This window comes from Dermacentor andersoni, chromosome 8 (genome assembly GCF_023375885.2).
Source record: "Dermacentor andersoni chromosome 8, qqDerAnde1_hic_scaffold, whole genome shotgun sequence".
Taxonomy (NCBI): Eukaryota; Metazoa; Arthropoda; class Arachnida; order Ixodida; family Ixodidae; genus Dermacentor; species Dermacentor andersoni.
Genome location: NC_092821.1, coordinates 80,466,216 through 80,481,833, shown reverse-complemented (window position 1 = coordinate 80,481,833; position 15,618 = coordinate 80,466,216). Strand labels below are relative to the sequence as shown.

General features: G+C 46.7%; 1 long non-coding RNA gene across 1 annotated transcript in view; it reads right to left on the bottom strand.

Annotated features, from left to right (window-relative positions):
* Positions 1-777: 777 nt before the first annotated feature.
* The window catches only part of LOC129386747 (uncharacterized), a 28,300-nt gene continuing 13,459 nt past the window's right edge, over positions 778-15,618 (bottom strand). The window contains exons 2-3 of the long non-coding RNA XR_011889881.1: positions 7,731-7,839; positions 778-860 (exon numbers count right to left, since the gene is read on the bottom strand). This is a non-coding gene — a long non-coding RNA (uncharacterized lncRNA). The remainder of the gene's footprint in view (positions 861-7,730; positions 7,840-15,618) is intronic.

Below are 15,618 nucleotides of genomic sequence, written 5' to 3'. Positions count from 1 at the left end.
TTCATTGTGGTTATTGCAAACGTGTTGCGGAAGAACAATGTTCGACACTTAAGCGTTTGGTAAGCGCACGGAAATATTATTCAACAGTTCAAATTTTCAGCTAGAGCCGGTAGTCAACCTTTATAGAGCGTAGTACGTACACACGTCTATAGGGCCACGTATTTACTCTTTTCCCGTAGGGCAGTTGAGACGGGAATGGGATTTTTTGCACTGGTTCACCTCTGGATGTTTCTCTTCTCTCTCTGTTTGCATAGAGCACGCGTGAGGTGACTAACTTCGATTTGGCACCCCAAAATGTGAACACCTTCGAAGTAGCTAAATGAATTTCCATGGATAAATTGCGCTGTAGCTTCCATATTTATGGGCACCACTAGATAGTGGAATTCATAACATAATAGAGCGGAAGCTTGGGCGAGTGGGTGATTCAACATCGACGTGTCTGCACAGTGCAAAAGACGAGGACAGTAGATACGACATAAAACAGGCGCTGACTTCAACTCAAGTTGAAGACATTTTGATATAGAACTCAATAGCTCGAACAAACGGTTAATTGCACAAGCCTTGCACTTTGTAATGTGCTGCACTCACTGCCTCTTCCATTCCACGATAGCAAGACAGGTAGGTTTTGGCCGCCTAAGGTGCGCTCTCATTCACAGAAATAATAATTTCTCATTTAAAAACTACGCAAGTTACGCAATGAGGAAATATTTACGCTGGGAACTTAGTCTAATTTGACGGAAACAACTGACAAAGTGAGAAGGGCCATCTTACCCAGGAAATGGCGGATAGAGCCTCAGTGATTCTGACACCACTTGGCCCAAGTAGGTGAGTTCACCGAGGCCGTCGTATGTGAGCTCCCCCTGCACAGTGGCCGGAAGCAGTGTATAATACCCATGCTCAAAATGAAGTCATAGGATGTGTTAAATAAATAGGCTGACTGCTTGTTAAATGGTAGCAGACGAAAGAGAGATAAAGTGAAAAAAGGAGACACCATTAATAAAAGCTCGATATGTAAGGTTAATGAAATACGTGATTTGCGATGAATAGACTGATTGAAATGGTTAGACAAAGTGAAATGTTTCTTCCCATGAAATAATTCAATAACAAAACAAGGAAGTGCGATAAAATCAAGTATAACACGTAAGAGCCCCCGATTCCAAGAAAAAAGTACAAAATTTACAGGTTCTAGTAAGAGGAATACACGCTACATATTAATCCACCAATACTTAATTAAGGTTTTTGTATTACATAAAACAGTGAAAAGCATTTTGTCGCGCGCAAAGCGAAAGCAAATTTCCCTCATTATCGAATAGTGACTCGCAATTCAAGGCAAGCATCAAGATTGAGGCGTAGAGAGTTCTACTTATTTTTCTTTATTACGAAACACTTAGACGCGTGCTAAGACCTTGCGAATACAAAATAGGCCGTATAGTTATATATTGATCGGTTTATTGATTTACTCATTCAAAATACCTCAAGGACCTAGCACACAGGGTTTTAAATGAGGGGCGGGCGGTGTTGATGTTTACCAAATTAGTTCATTTTACATGCTAAACGGCGGCTTTAAACTGAACAGTGTTTACGTGAAGGACGATGTTTGAGCGAAGATTGTTCCAGTCGATGGCTGTCTTGACAAAGAACGACTGAATGGCTACGGGGGGGGGGGGGGGGGGTGTACAGCTTTAACATGGCTGATGCGTTGAGAGATGCGATGAGTTGGATCAATGGGAGAACAATGAGGCGAAACATGAAAAAAAATTCTGGTACAGTGATCACCTTACGATTTTACGGAGAACCTGAAGACTAGGTAGAAATGGTGTTTTTTTACGCTACTTGCGATGGTAGTGTACGGGTAATAAGAATGTAGGAATGAAATGGCACGTTTTTGTATTCATTCAGTGATATTTTTTAGCGCGCGTTGAGGAGGACCTCAAACTGAACAAGCGTTTGATAATTTGAGTGTAATTAGTGTTTTGGAAGCTAGTAGTTTTACAGAAGGAGAGGCATATGTTACATTTCGTTTGAGGTAAATTTTGGTGCGCTTAACGTCGTTAGTAGTATTGGTTATATGCGTTGTCCCAGATAGGTCGTTGGAGGGAGAAATGTCTAAGTACTTTGCATAAGTTTCTGAAGAGATGTTGTTGCCGTTAAGAAAGTATTTAAATATTGGGTGCTCATGCCTCGTATGAAAGGAAACCAGACATTTTGTCAGTAGTCACATGCATTATCCAGTCATAACCCCATTTGTCTTATTTTAATCAGTCACGTTGGGATCATTGGTTGTCGGTTATGTCAAGGATTCGGTGATAAATGACGCAGTCATCTGCTAAGAGGCTCATTTTTGAAGAAATATTACTGGGCATGTAAATGAGGAAAAGTAGTGTGCCTAAAAACAGTGCCTTGTGGCACGCCAGATAAAACACGAGACTAATTTGATTGCGCATTATTTGCATGCGAGAATTCGTGTTGGTTAGGAAGGAAATCTTTAATGCAGACTAGGACAACTGGATATAGATTAAGTCGCGAGAGCTTTAGTAGGAAACGCTCATTTGTGACTTTTTCAAATGCCTTTTCCAAATTCATGAAGGGGCCTTAACGGTATGTTCTGATGGACGTTAGTATTAATGTCGTGAAGAAAAAGTGCCAGTTGAGTTACCGCGGGAAACATTTTTGTAACCGTTGTTGAATTGGATTTTAAAAAATCAGCGGAATTTAGAAAGCTGGTTGTATGAGTGTAAATGGCATGTTCCATGATTTTAGAGAAGGCGGTAGTTAGGAAAATTTCGCGGTAGTAAGAGTGGCCGTTATTAGGAAGTGGAACAATCTTGCCCAACTTCCAATCACGAGGCAGGGTGCTACATGACAATGACTGTTGAAAAATGTGAGTCAATGCAACACTTGTTACGCATTTGGTATTTTTCAACACTTTCGAATTGATAGCGTCTGGTCAAGCAGATGAAGTCAGCTTTAGTGAATCAATTATTTAGGCAACAACTGTTGCGCAAAATGTGATATCTGTCATAAGTGGCCGTCCAAAGAATTTAAAATGAGGAAGGCCACTACCAGGTTCTTTGGTAAAAAGAGAACATATTATAGAATTTACTGCTTCCGGTACTGCGATATCGGGAATAATTCCAGCAGTATCGTCGTTGAGATATACAGAAGTCTTACTTTGTTTTATATTGATAGTTTGTTAAAATGATTTAATTGGTAAGCAATGAGTTACTCAATGTAAGTTTGGGAAAAAGGTGTTTATTCTGGGCTAAAGCAGTGTCATACGCTTTAGCTGCAGTGCGATATTTTTCACACGCGCTCGATTCACTGGAGGATTTCGCTTGCTTGAAATGCTCATTTTTTGTTCTTGCGCCTCTTTAAATTGCCTATAAACCAGAGTGACATTGCACCTTGCCTTTGTGGAAGCAGTAGAAACATATGTTTGTCAAGCCTATGCACCTCCGCATTGAAAAGAGATCTATTTATCTTACCACAGGATGAGGAAAGCTCAATTGATGAGAATTGGCGGAACTCAGTTAGCTCACCGGGTACACCTTGGTAATTACTTTCCACGTAATGAGTTCACATTTTCCATGCATTAGGGAGACAAAGTTTAGGTTTACATAGGAAGGATCCGTTAACGGTTATATGGTCACTTATTTCCTCAAAATAAGTGAGAGGAGGTATCTTATCGGGATTTGACGCAAATCTCAGGTTAAAGAAGTTAGATGAATGAGTGCTTTATCTAGTAATGGAAGTTACAACTTCAGATAGGTGAACTTTGAGGCATGTCTCAACAAAATTATTTTTAACTTTATGTTTTAATATTGTAAACCGTATATTAGACTATTAGACAGGTTTTGAAGGGAAGTGAAAGTCTCCAAATAAAGAAATGCTAGCGTGAGTGTAAGAGGGCGTCACGTGGTGCAAGGTGTCATGAAAATGTTCGACTAAGGAAGTCTCTGAGTAAGGCGGCCGATAGCAGACACAATGTCGATAAGGTGATGGTAGGCCTTGGAGATGACAAAAAGCATCTCAGGGCGTAATGAGATACAAATGGCGTTGCAACGCAAGTCCAATGAGCGGCGATACGAACGCCTCCAACCTAATTTGGTCTCATAATCACGCCCAGTTATATCACAATGGGGGAGGGAATCCCAGACCTCAGAATCGTTGATGAATGGGTGGAGCTATGTTTCTGTTACTGCAATGAGTAGGGAACCAGATGACCCTATAACACTGCGGAATTTTTCACGCTTAGGTATTACAGTCCTAATGTTAGTATACAAACGAGAAGACTTTGTGTGCACAAGAGCGGTTTGGCCGCTTCACTTGGCATGTTTGCTTCATAGGAACTTTCTATTTAGCGTGGCCAAATGCGTATGTGTCTTCACCAGCAGTAGGTTTGCTATGGCAAATCTTCGATCCAAAGGCTGTGATTATTTTAATTCTATCAGGCATTTACGGGCTATTCGCGTGCTGGGTCAGAAATCCTCGGTACCATAAATTCCAGGAACTTTGTGTTCTCTGCTAGCGAGCATTCTCCCTTGGAGAAGGTACTAGACTGCTGATTTTTAAATAAAACGTGCTTTGACAAAATGCCATCCAATGGAACGGGGTGTAAGTACAAGTATGACCCCTGTCGAAGCCGCATGACCTGCAAAATTCACAGTTCAAGTCAATATTGCGATGGGGCTGAATATGGTGCTAAGGAAACACATTATTGAATATACTCCGTCATGCAAATGCCTGGATATTGCAATGGTTTCCACGCGGGGTCGTGTATCCTCATGAACTTGAATTATACAAATGAGAGCTCTGTAAAGACACATCAGTGTTTCACAGAACAAAATTTCAAGTAATGATGGAAGTGTTTCTGATGGTGTAGTTTTTCTCAAAGGCGTCGTTAGCTATGAGGTGATAAATAAATGAAATAAATGAAATAAGATTAAATGAGAAGCTTCACGATTTGTTTCAAAGCAACGGTGCGCTGCTGCTTCTTTGACTTTTCTCACTTTGACATTTCTCAGGCATTGTTTGAACTGCTGGGTTTTGTCGCGCATCTTTATTAGAGCGAAGCTTTTGTGGGTAGCCGATTCGCTCATCCGTGCGTCCGTCAGTCAGTCATCTGTACGCCGAACACTACTCCGGCGCAACCAAATGTGCATGCGCAAAAAAAGAAGAAAGAGTGGCGCGGCGAATAACTAACATCGCCTAGATAGCACAAGGCCAGTTTACTCCGATCCATGACGTCCCGCTACCTGGCCCGAAATTTCTATTGGCAAGGCTGGGTTGATGAAGGCGGTGAGGTCAAAATCACTGTTGCCTACTCGGGAGCATCAGGATTAGATTCTAGGCATTCGAGTCAGGTAACATGACATCAAAGATCATAGCGAAGAAGCCTTGTGCTATCTAGGTGGTGTTGGATTAGCTGCGCCAGTAGTGACCTCGTTACTCTCCGTCGCACATAACGCGCACGCGTAGCAGTTTCTCTCCGGATCCGAAATGAGTTGGTAACGCGTCATGCGTACTCCTTAGCAGCAGGCAGCTTTCGATCAGCAAAGCCGCGAGCAGAATCGGGAACGAGCTTGTCTACGCCGTGCCGATGCTGCAGTCTGGTCACTAGACAGGCTCCTGGAGCCGAGTGTTAGGAGCAACTACGTATCCAGGATCCCGCAGCCATCCAAGACGTCATTTCATGAACCCTCGGAATTGACCCAGTGATAAACATTGGGACCGCACGTTTCAGCTTCGTTAGTCGAACATCTGTGCAGAGGGCTTGGGCGGTGATATTTTCCTACTGCTTTCAACAGAGCTTCTCCACTTTTTGGTCCGAGTTCATTAATCAGCCTAACGGGAACCTCGTCTAGCCCTGTGACTGTGCTCTTAGGAATTTTTAACAGCGATCTGTTCTTGCTGGGCGTAAAATGGATCACGTATCACAAAATTGCACTAATGTAGACACTGCGCGCAGCTGGTTTGGCCGCCCAGTCGAGATCTGCGTATGTGCCATGATAACGGTTAGGAATGCGCATGCGCTTGATATGAAAGCCTGTGCTCCGCGGCGCTCAATGAGTTAACGCCATGGGGTGGCCTAGGGAAGTTAAAAAAATTATGGGGTTTCACGTGCCAAAACCACTTTATGATTATGAGGCACGCCGTAGAGGAGGATTTCGGAAATCTCGACCACCTGGGGCTTTTTAACGTGCACCCAAATCTAAGTACACGGCTGTTTTTCGCATTATGCCCCCATCGAAATGCGGCCGCCGTGGGCGGGATTCGATCCCGCGACCTCGTGCTCATCAGCCCAACACCATAGCCACTGAGCAACCACCGCGGGTTAGGAAAGTTCGTGCTGCCGAAGATGACGCTGTGCATCGCGAAGCTAGACTTGCTGCGATACGGGAAAAACAACGGCAACGACAGGCCGATCCGACCTACTTGGCCAGAGAGGCCGAAGCCAAGAGGTGGTGATTACGCGAAGATCCAGAATACGCCAGTCGAGAGAGAGCCAGGATTGCTGGGAAGCATCGACGATTACGCCAAGACCCTGCAATGTCGGAGGCTGCGTAATAGCGAGGGCGAGCTCGCGCTTCAACCGGGGGTGCCAACGATCGGTTTCAAAGTGGCTTCCTCTCGTTAGAGTTTGGACATACCTGCCGAGTGTGCGATCGACTGCGGTTTGACTCGAACCTATCGACACTCACCACGGTTCGGTCTGTCGAGAAACGTGGACAACGCATATGTATACTGCGAGACATCGTCCCGGAGCCAGCGACCACGACGATATGCAACTACTTGAACTCAAGTTTAAATCTAGCAGCAGCCAAGTTACAACCTTAGCAACAGTCAAGTTACAGCTTAGCTGTAGCCGGAATATCCCCTAAACGACCAGCTTCGCTCTGTCAAACCTCGAACGACTGCATGTGAGCTTGCCGGTTTTTTTTTTTTTTTGCTTTTCTGGCTTTGAAAACGATAAGTAATAGCGAATTTAACTTGAAAAATGCCGGGTCGAATTGACAAAGGTTTTATTACATAAGTTCTGTTTGTCGTTGTCCATATACCTTCTCCAATGCTATGCCCAAAACATTACTGACTAGCATCTGATCTTACGAACAATTGTAGCATGAGAACTTATTCGCGAATACAGATTCTTATCACAAGACAAATTTTAACCGGCGTCTTAGCTACAGAACAACACGCTGAGAGTACTATTTACAGTAATTTTCCTGGTAATTACCTCACCTATAAGCAATGACAGCACATTTCGACAGCGATTTCTTATTTTTGTTCCATTCCACTCGGCGGAATTGATAAAGCATAAGTGTGTTGGCCGAGTTTGACAATACGCTTACCTCTAAAGTCCAATAAAGTCTTATATAAGTCCAAAAAAAAAAAGTTCGATAAAGTGCAGCATAAAGTCTAATAAAGAAAATTTAATTTCTTCGTGATGTCAGTATAGTTCCTATACACATCGCGGCAACTTACATGAAAGTGAAAATCACGTGAATAGTTAATAAAGAGAACTGGGCTAATTTGGGCAATTTCAAAGGCCATGATGGACATAAGTCAAATGAAGACTATGGGCAACAAGAGATTCCAAGAAAAAGCGTTACCACATATACGCGCTGCATGACTCCCTATTCGCACTACCTTTCCACGGTCGTAATGCTACATAATGTGCTTTTCTTATTACGCGAAGAATATAGTAAGTATGACACCTAAGAAGCAGGTACCTCTTTCTGAAGTAGGGCTTGAATTTCTGCTCGAACTTTGTCCTGCACTTCTTGGTGTTCAGCGAGCAAGTACGACATGAAGGCCAACGGGGAAGCTACGTTGTCGATGCTGCAGGCGAGAAAGGATGGTGTGCACCGCAATTTTATATTTAACTTGGCGTTAGAGACAGCACTTCTTGTACATCTGAGAGAGCGAAGCATTGGACTCAGCAATCTTAAAATTAAGGAACAAATTTCATGGAATCAAACTCATGGGAGTAAGAATCAGTATCGCGAACACTGAAAATAGTTAAAAACAGAAAAAGGCTAAGAACGCTATAATATATATATATATATATATATATATATATATATATATACATGAATAAAAGGAGTACGAGATACATTGAATGAGCACAGTATACTTCACTGACGCTTCGGCTCGTGTAGCAACCTTTGTCAAAGTTCCATCAGCAGCAACATCAGTGAAATATACTGTGCTAATTCAATACTCTCTGTCTTCATCTTACAACCGCCGCCAGTGTTATTTCCTCAGCCACATCTATATATATATATATATTCTTATGGAATATTTCCAATGACGAAGAGGCGAGCAGTAAGAAGACGCCGACGACGATTGGAGGCTAGCGCGGGCGGTTGCCTCTTGGCCAAGTGCGGCGTATTACGTTGTAAATATACTTGTATATAGCTTTTCATCTGCGTATTCTGGTGCAAGTGGACGTTCCCTGTACCTCGTCACGGAGCTTCGCAGTGGACGGTACGTCGAGCCTTCTTTCATGGCTCCCGGCGATGACAACTCGACTCAGCCGCCTCCGACACCTGCTGCCACTTCGACGACCTACATTACTCTCGCTGCTCCTCGTGATCCTGGCGTATTCTCGGGCAAAGGTGGGGAAGACGTCGAGCACTGTATCAGCCTGTACGAACACGTCAGCCGCAATAACCGGTGGGACCCTACTATCATGCTCGCCAACGTAGTCTTTTACCTCGGTGGCGCACCTCGAGTTTGGTTTCGGACGCATGGAGACGAGCTCACCAGTTGCGATTCGCTTAAGCAAAAGCTCCGAGACTTGTAATTACCAACTTGCCGCGCAGAAGGCGCTGTCCGGCCGTGCACAGCCGTCAACAGAGCCCTACGTCACGTACATTCAGGACGTCTTGGCTCTGTGCCGCAAAGTTGACGCATACATGACAGAGTCAGACAAGGTGTCCCACATCCTCAAAGGCATTGCCGATGACGCCTTCAACTTGCTCGTATTTAACAACGTCGCGACGGTGGATGCAGATATAAATGAGTGCCGCCGCGTGGAACTCGCTAAAAGCCGACGTATCGACCAGCAGTTTGCCCGTTTGCCCAACACCCCAGCGACATCCTTCTGTGCCGACGCTCCTCGTCCCAACAACACTGGCGATATTACCAGGATCGTCCGGCGTGAGATTGAGGCCGCCTATCCGGCTGCCTTCGACTCCAGCCCCACCAACGCACCTGTAGTCACGGTTTCCCTGATCCAGGCAATTGTCCGCCAGGAGTTCGAAAACATGGGTCTTCACACCATCTGCTCGGCCCATCGCCGTGATACCCACCCGCTTCTTCGATTCCGCCCCGTCCCGCATCTTCTTACCCAGCACGTTTCCGCAACCCATCTGAATGGCGCATTGCTGACGACAAGCCCATTTGTTTTCACTGCCGTCGAATCGGGCACATTTCTCGGCACTGTCGCAGTCGCTGGACTTCCCCGACCCGGTCTGCTTATACTGCCTACTCTCGCCTTTCAGGTGGCCCTTCTCGTCCCTATGCCGCACGCTCCGATAATGCCGCCACTGATTCTCCTGCGCCGAACCGCCTCTATTATCGTTCATCTTCGCCCCAACGACGACAATCTCACTCTCCCCAGCCCCGTTGCTCCTTTTCGCCGACTCCCTTCGAACACTGCTCCCAGTCAGAAAATTAGACGATGCAGCGCCTCGAGGTGACGCTGCATTGCTCCCTACGCCGCCAAATCGTCTACTGACGGTGCCCACTCTTCTGAACCTTCTTGACGTGTAAGTCGACGGTGTTTCTGTATCTGATCTTATAGACACTGGGGCGCATTTGTCGGTAATGAGCGCTTACCTTCGTAACCGCCTGAAGAAAACAATCACGCCCGCCACGACGCCTGCTGTCCGTGTCGCCGATGGCGGAACAGCCCCCGTAATTGGTATGTGTACCGCCCATGTCTCCTTCGCCGATCGCTCCACAGTCGTGCTATTCACAGTCATCGCCGACAGTCCTCACGACATCATCGTCGGCTTAGACTTCCTCTCCGCACATTCTGCTCTCATCGATTGTTCCGCCAGTACTCTCCGCGTTGACCTGCCTGTTCTGGATCCCGCTGAACCACAACCCAGTCGCCTCAGTTCCGTCGACGTTCGCTTGCCACCTTCGGCAATGACTTACGTTGACTCATTGTCATCCCCACCAGTGCCCGACGCTCACTACATCGGGGCGCCTATGCAAGACGTCCTACTTACACACGGGATCACAGTACCTCATACTGTTTTACCTATTCCGGAGAATTGCGTCTGCCTGCCAGTGGTCAATTTTGACTTGACGACACAAGTGTTGCCACGCGCGATGTGTCTGGCGCAGCTTTGCTCATTCGCTCATTCGAGGATCAATAGCATCTATTGCAGTACACGACAATTCATCCGATCCTCCTCTACCATCGCAGTCGGCAACTTGTACCATCGCCGACTTAGAAAAAATTATTGCGCCCGACGTGCCATGCAAGCATGCTCGTGAGGTCTACCGCATTCTGCTTTCCTACCACGATATTTTTGACTTGAACGATCGTCCTTTGGCCCAAACTACAGCTGTTAAACATGGCATTAATACCGGCGATGACCCTCCTATTTATCACCGGCCGTATCGAGTGTCACCGGCTGAGCGCCACGTTATTCACGCCGAAATTCGCAATATGCTTGCCAAGAACATCATAGAACCGTCATGTAGTCCATGGGCGTCACCTGTTGTACTGGTAAAAAAAGAAGGATGGCTCATGGCGCTTTTGCGTGAATTATCGGCACCTTAGCAGGGTTACCAAAAAGGACGTGTATCCCCTGCCTCGGATTGATGACGCCCTTGACTGCCTCCTGGTGCTCGCTACTTCTCTTCCATTGACCTTCGCTCCGGCTACTGGACTTTGCCGTGGACAATCTCGACCGCGAGGAGACTGCTTTTGTAACACCTAACGGTCTTTATCAATTCAAAGTGATGCCGTTGGGTCTATGTAATGCTCCTGCCACTTTTGAACGCATGATGGATTCTCTTCTCCACGGTTTCAAATGGTCCACATGCCTGTGCTACTTGGACAACGTTATAGTATTCTGCCCAACGTTCGCTACACACCTCGAGCGGCTCTCTGCAGTCCTGGGCGTTTTTCGTCGAGCCGGTCTGCAATTGAACGCATCGAAGTGCCAATTCGGCCGTCGCCAGATTACGCCTTTGGGCATCTCGCTGACGCGAACGTAGTGCAACCGGACCCAGGCAAGATCCATGCTGTTACGCACTCACCTGTTCCGAAGTGTGTCAAGGATGTGCGCAGCTTCATCGGCCTTTGTTCGTACTTCCGCCGTTTCGTGAAAAATTTCTCTGCAATAGCCTGACCACTAACCAAGCTTTTGAAAAAAGTCGCCCCTTTCCAGTGGGGCGATAACGAGGCCTCTGCATTCTCGCATCTAATCGGCCTTTTGACAACGCCTCCCTTTCTGGCCCGTTTCGATCTTTCTGCGTCTACCGAAGTCCGTACTGATGCCAGCAGTCACGGAATTGGCGCAGTACTGGCCCAACGCCAGTGCCGCAACGACGGTGTTATCGCTTACGCAAGCAGGCCCCTCTCACCCTCCGAGCGCAACTATTCCATCACTGAGCGTGAGTGTCTGGCCCTAGTTTGGGCGGTTGCGAAGTTCCGCCCATACTTATACGCCCGCCCATTTTTTGTTGCCACAGACCATCACGCGCTTTGCTGGTTATGCTCACTGAAAGATCCTACAGGAAGACTTGGTCGTTGGGCCTTACGCCTCCAAGAATATTCGTATACTGTCACCTACAAATCTGGCCAGCTACACAACTACGCTGACTGCCTGTCTCATTACCCGGTAGACGAGCCTGACGACGCCGACAGTAGTACCGCCAACGGCATTTTCTCTGTGTCTGCCTTCGCTAACATCGCCGATGAGCAGTACCGAGACCTATCGCTGCAAGCACTCATCCAGTGCCTGCGCTCTTCACCTACCGACGCATCCGTTCGCCGACATGTACTTCAGGGCGGCATTGTACCGAAGGAACTTCCTCCCTGACGGATCTGATCTTCCTCTTGTCGTTCCAAAACATCTACGACAGACTGCTCTTCGAGATGCATGACGCACCCACTGCAGGACATCTTGGGGTAACCTGCACGTACGACCGCGTCCGCCGCCGCTTCTATTGGCCTGGTCTCGCTCGCTCCCTCTGACGCTACGTTGCTGCCTGTGATACCTGCCAGCGTCGAAAAACACCTCAGGTGCTACCTGCCGGTCATCTCCAGTCGATCGCCGTCCCTGTGGAACCATTCTTTCGTGTTGGATTAGACCTCTTCGGTCCCTTTCCCACGTCATCCTCTGGGAACAAATGGGTAGCCGTCGCAACTGATTACGCCACCCGATACGCTATCACGTGGTCTCTCCCTACCAGTTGCCCCACTGACGTCGCGGACTTTCTCTTGCGTGACATTATCTTATTTCATGGCGCCCCGCGACAGCTGCTTACTGACCGTGGTCGTAACTTCCTCTCGAAAGTTATCGTAGACATTGTGCGTTCCTGCTCCACTCCACAAAAGCTAACTACCTCATACCATCCTCAAACCAATGGCCTGACAGATCGGTTAAACCGTACTCTTACCGTTATGCTGTCCAAGTACGTTTCGAAGGACCACCACGACTGGGACATAGCCCTTCCTTACGTTACATTTGCTTTTTATGCTTCCGGCACGAAAATGGATTTTCTCCATTTTATGTACTCTACGGTCGCGGACTGACCTTGCCCCTTGACAGGGCACTTTCTCCTGCTGCGATCTCAACAAGGAGTATGCGCGCGACGCCATCGCCCTCGCCGACCATGCACGCCAGCTTGCCCGTGCTCGACTGACGGGCTCGCAAACCACTCAGCAGCGTCGGTACAACGCCCGCCACGGTGACGTACAGTTTTCGCCTGGTGCGCTCGTGCTCCTGTGGTCGCCCTCTCGTCACTTCGGACTTTCAGAAAAGCGCCTTTCGTGATACAAAGGGCCCTACCGCTTGCTGCGCCAGGTGACGCCTGTGACGTACGAAATTGCTCCTGTGAGCTCAACCTCGTCATCTACTCTGGCATCTAGTGATGTGCACGTCAGTAGGCTCAAGTCCTACTACACTGCTTCCGAGTCGGGCCTTTAGTTGCTCCGGGACGGCGCTTTTGCCGCCGGGGGTAGTGCTACGGAATAGAATTTCCAATGACGAAGAGGCGAGCAGTAAGAAGGCGACGACGACGATTGGAGGCTAGCGCTGGCTGGTGCCTCTTGGCCATGTGCGGCGTATTACGTTGTAGATATACTTGTATATAGCTTTTCGTCTGCGTCTTCTTACGTAACAATATATATATATATATGTATATATATATATACATATACATACATATATATATATATATATATATATATATATATATATATATATATATATATATATATATTTATATATATATATATATATAGATGTACTACGGCGTGCCTCATAATCAGAAAGTGATTTTGTCACGTAAAACCCCATAATTTAATTTTTAATTTAACTCCTGCGGGGACGGTAGAGTATCCGCCTCCCGTGCAAGAGGACCGTGATTCAAATCCCGGTGCCGCACAATTCTCCACCGGAAAACACAAAAAAAAACCGTGTGTTGAGAAAATTGCACAAACAGGCCTGGAGTGCGGCCTGATCCCGGTGACCAGAACCGGTAACGCACTCTCTCACCAGAGCAGGATTGGCCACCCTGGTGCAGTACTTGGCCACAACCTCCTATATGAACACAGCAATCAAACCCTGGCCCTCAGTCCCCAGCAGCTGCGAAGCAACTGACCACGGCGGCGGTCAGACCTGCGACGCTGCAGAGGGTGCTAAGAATCCCTGGCTCCGGACAGGCCGCCATTGGAATATGAACCTGGCAACGTTTAACGCTAGAACGTTATCTAGTGAGGCGAGTGTAGCAGTGCTATTGGAGGAATTAGAGGGCAGTAAATGGGATATAATAGGGCTCGGTGAAGTTAGGAGGCCAAAAGAAGCATATACAGTGCTAAAAAGCGGGCACGTCCTGTGCTACCGGGGCTTAGCAGAGAGACGAGAACTAGGAGTCGGATTCCTGATTAATAAGAACATAGCTGGTAACACACAGGAATTCTATAGCATTAACGAGAGGGTGGCATGTCTTGTTGTGAAACTTAATAAGAGGTACAAAATGAAGGTTATACAGGTCTACGCCCCTACATCTAGTCATGATGACCAGGAAGTTGAAAGCTTCTTAAAGACGTGGAATCGGCGATGGGTAAAGTCAAAACAAAATACAGTATACTGATTGGCGATTTCAATGCCAGGGTAGGCAAGAAGCAGGCCGGAGACAAATCAGTGGGAGAATATGGCATAGGCTCTAGGAATAGCAGAGGAGAGTTATTAGTAGAGTTTGCAGAACAGAATAATATGCGGATAATGAATACCTTTTTCCGCAAGCGGGTTGGCCGAAAGTTGACGTGGAGGAGCCCGAATGGTGAGACTAGAAATGAAATCGACTTCATACTCTGCGCGAACCCTGGCATCATACAAGATGTAGACGTGCTCGGCAAGGTGCGCTGCAGTGACCATAGGATGGTAAGAACTCGAATTAGCCTTGAATTGAGGAGGAAACGGAAGAAACTGGTACATAAGAAGCCAATCAATGAGTTAGCGGTAAGAGGGAAACTAGAGGAATTCCGGATCAAGCTACAGAACAGGTATTCGGCTTTAACCCAGGAAGAGGACCATAGTGTTGAAGCAATGAACGACAATCTTATGGGCATCATTAAGGAGTGCGCAATAGAAGTCGGTGGTAACGCCGTTAAACAGGAAACCAGTAAGCTATCGCAGGAGACGAACGATCTGATCAAGAAACGCCAATGTATGAAAGCCTCTAACCCTACAGCTAGAATAGAACTGGCAGAACTTTCTAAGTTAATCAACAGGCGTAAGACAGCGGACATAAGGAACTATAATATGGATAGAATTGAACAGGCTCTCAGGAACGGAGGAAACCTAAAAGCAGTGAAGAAGAAACTAGGAATAGGCAAGAATCAGATGTGTGCGTTAAGAGATAAAGCCGGCAATATCGTTACTAATATGCATGAGATAGTTCAAGTGGCTGAAGAGCTTTACAGAGATTCATACAGTACCAGTAACAGCCACGACGATAAGGTGAGAGAGAATAGGCTAGAGGAACTTGAAATCCCACAAGTAACACCGGAAGAGGCAAAGAACGCCTTGGGAGCTATGCAAAGGGGGAAGGCAGCTGGGGAGGATCAGGTAGCAGCAGATTTGTTGAAGGATGGTGGGAACACTGTCCTAGAAAGATTGGCCGCCCTATATACACAATGCCTCATGACCTCGAACGTACCGGAATCTTGGAAGAACACTAACATAATCCTAATCCATAAGAAAGGGGACGCCAAAGACTTGAAAAATTATAGACCGATCAGCTTACTGTCCGTTGCTTACAAAGTATTTACTAAGGTAATCGCAAATAGAATCAGGAATACCTTAGATTTCTGTCAACCAAAGGACCAGGCAGGATTCCGTAAAGGCTACTGAACAGTAGACC